The sequence below is a fragment of the Papaver somniferum genome, chromosome 7, assembly GCF_003573695.1.
Source record: "Papaver somniferum cultivar HN1 chromosome 7, ASM357369v1, whole genome shotgun sequence".
Classification (NCBI taxonomy): Eukaryota; Viridiplantae; Streptophyta; class Magnoliopsida; order Ranunculales; family Papaveraceae; genus Papaver; species Papaver somniferum.
In genome coordinates this window covers 89456698-89462133 of record NC_039364.1, presented here as the reverse complement: position 1 = coordinate 89462133, position 5436 = coordinate 89456698, and the positions used below count along the sequence as shown (strand labels likewise).

At 37.5% G+C, this 5436-nt stretch overlaps 1 long non-coding RNA gene across 1 annotated transcript; it reads right to left on the bottom strand.

Annotated features, from left to right (window-relative positions):
• Positions 1 to 1311: 1311 nt before the first annotated feature.
• Positions 1312 to 2541, bottom strand: LOC113297836. Its single transcript, XR_003333757.1, has 2 exons — positions 2334 to 2541; positions 1312 to 2124 (listed from the first exon to the last, which is right to left on the bottom strand). It is a non-coding gene; the product is annotated as an uncharacterized LOC113297836 (long non-coding RNA).
• Between the last annotated feature and the right edge of the window lie 2895 nt (positions 2542 to 5436).

Sequence of the window (5436 nt, the reverse complement as noted above, 5' to 3'; positions counted from 1 at the left end):
TGTCCATTGCGGCTTAATACAATGTGTGTTCAATCTGGACTAGGTCCCGGGGTTTTTCTGCATTTGCGGTTTCCTCGTTAACAAAACTTCTGGAGTCTGTGTTATTTCTTTTACGCATTATATTTTGTTATATAATTGAAATATCACAGGTTGTGTGTTGAATCGATCAATTGGTAAATCAAACCTTTGGTTTTTGATTGAAATTGATTGATCTTTGAACATTGGTCTTTCGTACCATTCAAGTTATTTCTCTTGTATTCAATCAGGCTCGCAGATTTCTATCTGTTTGAGTGAGGATTGAATCGAGAAATTGAGATATAACTCTTTGATATACTTTTTATTAAGATTGAGTCTGACTGTCTAGTTGATTCTCTTAAAAGTATATTGGAGTTAGTCCATACAGATTGCTAAGCGAAATATTGGGTGAGGTTGTTAGACCCCAACTTTTTCAGTTAGACTCGGTTCTCTCGGTCCACTTTCTAGCGTTGTTTTCACACACAATTGTTCCATCTGTAAAGAGTCAAGAAACGATTATGTATCCCCTAACTTCACTAGCTTTATATTGAGTTAACAAATCGATTTAGCGTGCACTCTAAACAACCTATAAAACAATCATAAACATTCATATTAGTAAAAACAAACAATAATCATGTGAAAACTTCAAAGTAGAATTAAAACAAAACTCAAATCATGTTAAGAATTAGGAATTCATCTTCAATCAATAATAAAATTAGCCACACATGGAATTCACAAAGAATAAAAAAAAAGAAATAGAGCAAAAACCAAAGTGTTGTGTGTGTAAAGGAGTGTGGAGGTGTGTAAAGGTGTAGAGGTGTAGAGGTGTGTAGAGAAAAGTAGAGAACTTTTCTATTTATAGGCTTCAATTTGCTTGCAATCTTCTTAGAATTAGGATCCCCTTCCCATTCAATTTCCAAGTCCTTGCATTTGTAAAATTCCTCCACTTCTCTTCCAAATTCAAGCCCAATTCTTCATCCAATTCCAAGTCTTCAAACCCATGAGAAAAAGTTCCATAAAAGTCTGTAATTTTTGGTTGTCGGAATATCACTGGTTCCACCGGAATCCGGCCGAAAACGTTACCAGAAAATACTCCTCCGTCGTGGAATACTTTGTTTAGGTGTCGTTATAGGTAACTAAGGGTGCACATGAGCGGTACGACCCGGTTTTTTGTTGGAACCGGTCCCTGTACCTGGTGTTGACCGGTACCTCATATTGAAGACCAGTACATGTACTTGTACCTGTAAGACCGGTACCGGGATTTTACCTATTACAATTATAATTATGTAATTAAACTTGCAGCTAACCAAAAATTATGTAATTCCATAGTTCTGGGTATCAGTTAACAAGCATTCATTCAATTATACAAACCAATGGAAGAAACATTAATCTTCTCCATGGTTTTTCTCTCCTAAAACTAAGTCAAAATCAATTCAAACTGTAATAACCAGTTCAAGTAATAGTTGCAGCTGCTTCGCTGCATCAACCCACTCATTCTACCTTCTCTAACAATCCATCCACCAACAGCATTCTCTAAATACCAAAACCAGCACCATATGCAAGTCAAGTTCACCATTACCTGCAACTCCTTCTGTAACTTATTGCCTGCACAACAGTTGCATCTGACCCATTCACCTATGTTGCTTCAATAACTGACAGCCAATACCACCAGTTATTATCTTGATCTCCTCCATTAACAGCACAGAATCAACACCATTACCTACAGCTCACTGCACCTTAACTTCATTCTTCCATTCACTGCCTCATGGTCTTTCGCTGTAAAGCATACAATCACAAACCCTTTAAATCTCCATCACTGCAATAGAAACCAACCACCAGTGCCCATTTAATCCCTCCATCAACAACAACCTTCTTCATGTCCTCTTCTTCAATTTCAGCTCAAATCCAACTCTCTTCTTCTGTAATTCGAGCAACATACCACCACCAGTTACTTGTATCAGCAACTAACAGACCATCACCAATTCAAGTTCTCCAGTTCAAACTCTACCAGACCCATCTACATTTTCCAATTAATTTGCTTCCACCGGTTGTTGTCTCGTCTTCACCAAATCAATATTTCATTGGAACACAATTACTTGCAATTAGTTTCTGAAATCAAACATAATTAAATATGCAATTAGTGGTGGTGTTGCTGTTGTTTAATCACTGAAGAAAAAGACCCTAAATCAAACAAATCTCATACTCATCTCAATGACTGACCAAATCGAAAAAAAACCTAATCAAACATGCAATTAAACAAAATTAAACATAACAGATTGTATAATCGTAAGAGCGTTGAGAAGATGCAATCGATTTACCTTAGTAGCTAGCAGTAGCAGATGAAGAACATAAGAACCCTAAACCAGATGAAGAAGAAGAACGTAGAAGAAGAGGTGAACAGAGAAGAAGAACAAAAGAAGATGTAGAACTAAGAAGTAAAGAAGGATGGTGAGACTCTTCAGTAGAAGGAAAGAAGGCGATGGTGAGAATCGTGAGATTCTTCTTCATAGTGAAGAAGAACTGAAACTGAAAGTGAAAACAAAAATAAAAATGAGAAACAGATCGGAAATTTTCTTATAAACCTAGCCTAGAATGGATGGTTAAGATCAATCCATAAATTATAATCAACGACGCTTATTAACCGGGACTTTCAAGCCGGTACAGACCGATACTTCCCTAAGAACCGTCCCCTGTACCCAGTCCTATACCGGTTTTCATATTCAGTCTCGGTCCCTGTACCGCCTACACCGGTTCCGGTACGATTCCAGTCCAATTTTTCTGGTTCCAGTCCGGTACAGGGACAAGTGAGCGGTTTTTGTGAAGCCTTATAGGTAACGATCTTTGTTAGTCAGAGGAGTCAAAATTCAAGCTTCATTCACTAAGTCATCTCCCTAGTCAGCTAACCTAACTCGACTGACTGGGTCTTATTCAGCTGAATTATGGATGGATCGGTCATCGGGCTCACCCAAGAATCGGATCATCGCTAGTACGAGTTGACTCATCAAGAAAAATATCTGGCCGAGTTTCGGCTGTTTATTGAGCATTTCTCAGGCCAATTCAGGCCAAATTCTTCTCCCTCCATCATTCCTAACACATACATCTATTTATTTCAAGTCGTTGTTCCATGCTTCACTTCATTCAACAATAGGGCTTCACATCATCATCAGCTCTTCCTAATTCTCTGCCTGTAAATTAACAACAACAAAAAATTTCAATTCGTCACCAACCCATTTCTCTGTTCAATTTCTCCACCACAGAAAAACCAAATCAACACCTCCATCTCTTTCTCGATTAAACATAAATCAATTCAAACCCCGTCTGCTCTGTGTTCAAACCCAAATCAATTTCAACCATCATCATCTCGATTTCATCATTCTTCTGCTTACCACCAACAAAAGTAACTAACCCAATAATTCTCGAATCCACCAGCAACTCTATTCTTCTTGTCCCCGGTAAAACCACAACACCATATCTTCTTCCCCCTTCTAACCCATCTCCGATTCCATTACAGCCGCACAATAACAGCATCTCATTGGGTTCAATTTCTTCCATTAACCCTGTTGGGAGATATATATATTTAAAAACATAGTTTTGTAACATTATATCAAACTTAGAGAAATAGTGTGGTGGTATTATTTTGGGCTCCCACACTATAGACTTGGGTTCAAGTCTCACCCCATACATTTGGGTACGTATATTATATATATATATATATATATATATATATATATATATTGTTTATAAAAAGTCCGGGAGAGTGGGGCCTTGGGAGGTCTGGTGATTTGAAAATAACTTTTTGCAAATTTGACTTTTGGTTTTCAAAAACCGTTTTAAGGAAATTATTCTCTAATTAATTTTCATTAATTTTGGTATTATATTCTACCCGTTTTCTGACTGTTACAGAAGATTAATTTGGGGTAATTAATTAGAATTTATTTCCATTAAAACTTAATTGATTCTCTTAAGCCATTAAAAAGGTTGGTTTTCTGAAAAGAGAAAATAATCTGTTTTCGTGTGATTCTGAGCAAGTGTTAGAAAGAGTGAAAGTTGGTTCGATTTCTCAAGGTGCAGAGAAATCGAGCAAGAGAGTATCAGTTGTTTTATCCCATAGGGTTTTCGACAAGAATAGACTGCTAGCACACAATCAAGAGGCAGAGTCGCGAAACACCTTAATGATAGCGACCTAGTCCGCGACTCAGCTGTTTGTGATTTGTTTTGATTTTTGTGCAGTTTTCCAACAAGCCTTTCAAATTTGAAGGGCTGCATTTCAAAAGATGAAAGCTGAAGATGTTCTTTTATCTCAAACTCATGAAGCTGCATATGATTGTGTCGAGTGTTCATCCTAGAACCCTGGAACCTGCTGTTGATAAGACTGCTGCTACTGATAAGACTGTTGCTGCTGCTGCTGGTGGTAGTGCTGCTGCTACTGATCCACCTCCTACTAGTGGTGCCAAAGAAGTTGTTTCCCAAACTCTTGAGGAGAAACAGAAGGCCATTGACAATTGGGTCGATGTTGACTTTGATTGCAAAAACTACATTCTTAACGCATTATCTGATGATTTATATGAGTATTATTCAACTTTTGAAACTGCTAAAGATGTATGGGATACATTACAGAAAAAATATGACACCGAGGAAGTTGGTTCAAAGAAGTATGCTGTGAATCGGTATTTGAGATACCAAATGGTAGATGATAGATCAGTTGTTGCACAAGCTCATGAAATTCAAAAAATTTACCACGAAATTATGATCGAAGGTATGAAAAATGATGAACAATTTCAAGTTTCTGTAATGATTGACAAGTTACCACCTAGCTGGAAAGATTTTCGTAATACTTTGTGTCAAAAGACTAAAGAATTTTCTCTTGAAAGTTTGATTGTTAAGCTCAAGGTTGAGGAAGAAGCTCGGAAACAAGATAAGAAGGAAGATATTCTCATTGTCTCTAACAATAAGACTCATCCGAGTTTGAAACCTAAAAAAAGGAATGTGAAACCTAACCCGAACCAAAAGAAAGGAGGAAGGCCTAATCAAAACAAGAACCAACACCCATCGAAAAATAGACATAATTCTAATTCTGAGTTTCTTTGTTATACCTGTGGTAAACCAAACCACATGGCTAGGAATTGCAGGTTTAACAAGGAAAAGAATAACGCACAAGCTAATGTTTTGGGTGACGTTATAATTTTCATGGTCTCTGATCCAGAGTTCTACATGGTTGGTGGATCTGATGAGTGGTGGATAGACAGTGGTGCTTCGCGTCATTGTTATTTTGTTAGGTCCATGTTTAAGACTTATGCTGAAACCAGGGATAAGAAAGTTTTGTTGGGAGACTCTCACAGCACTATGGTGAAAGGTTCTGGTACGGTAGAGTTGAGGTTTACTTCTGGGAAGACACTCATGCTGAAAGATGTCCTTCACACT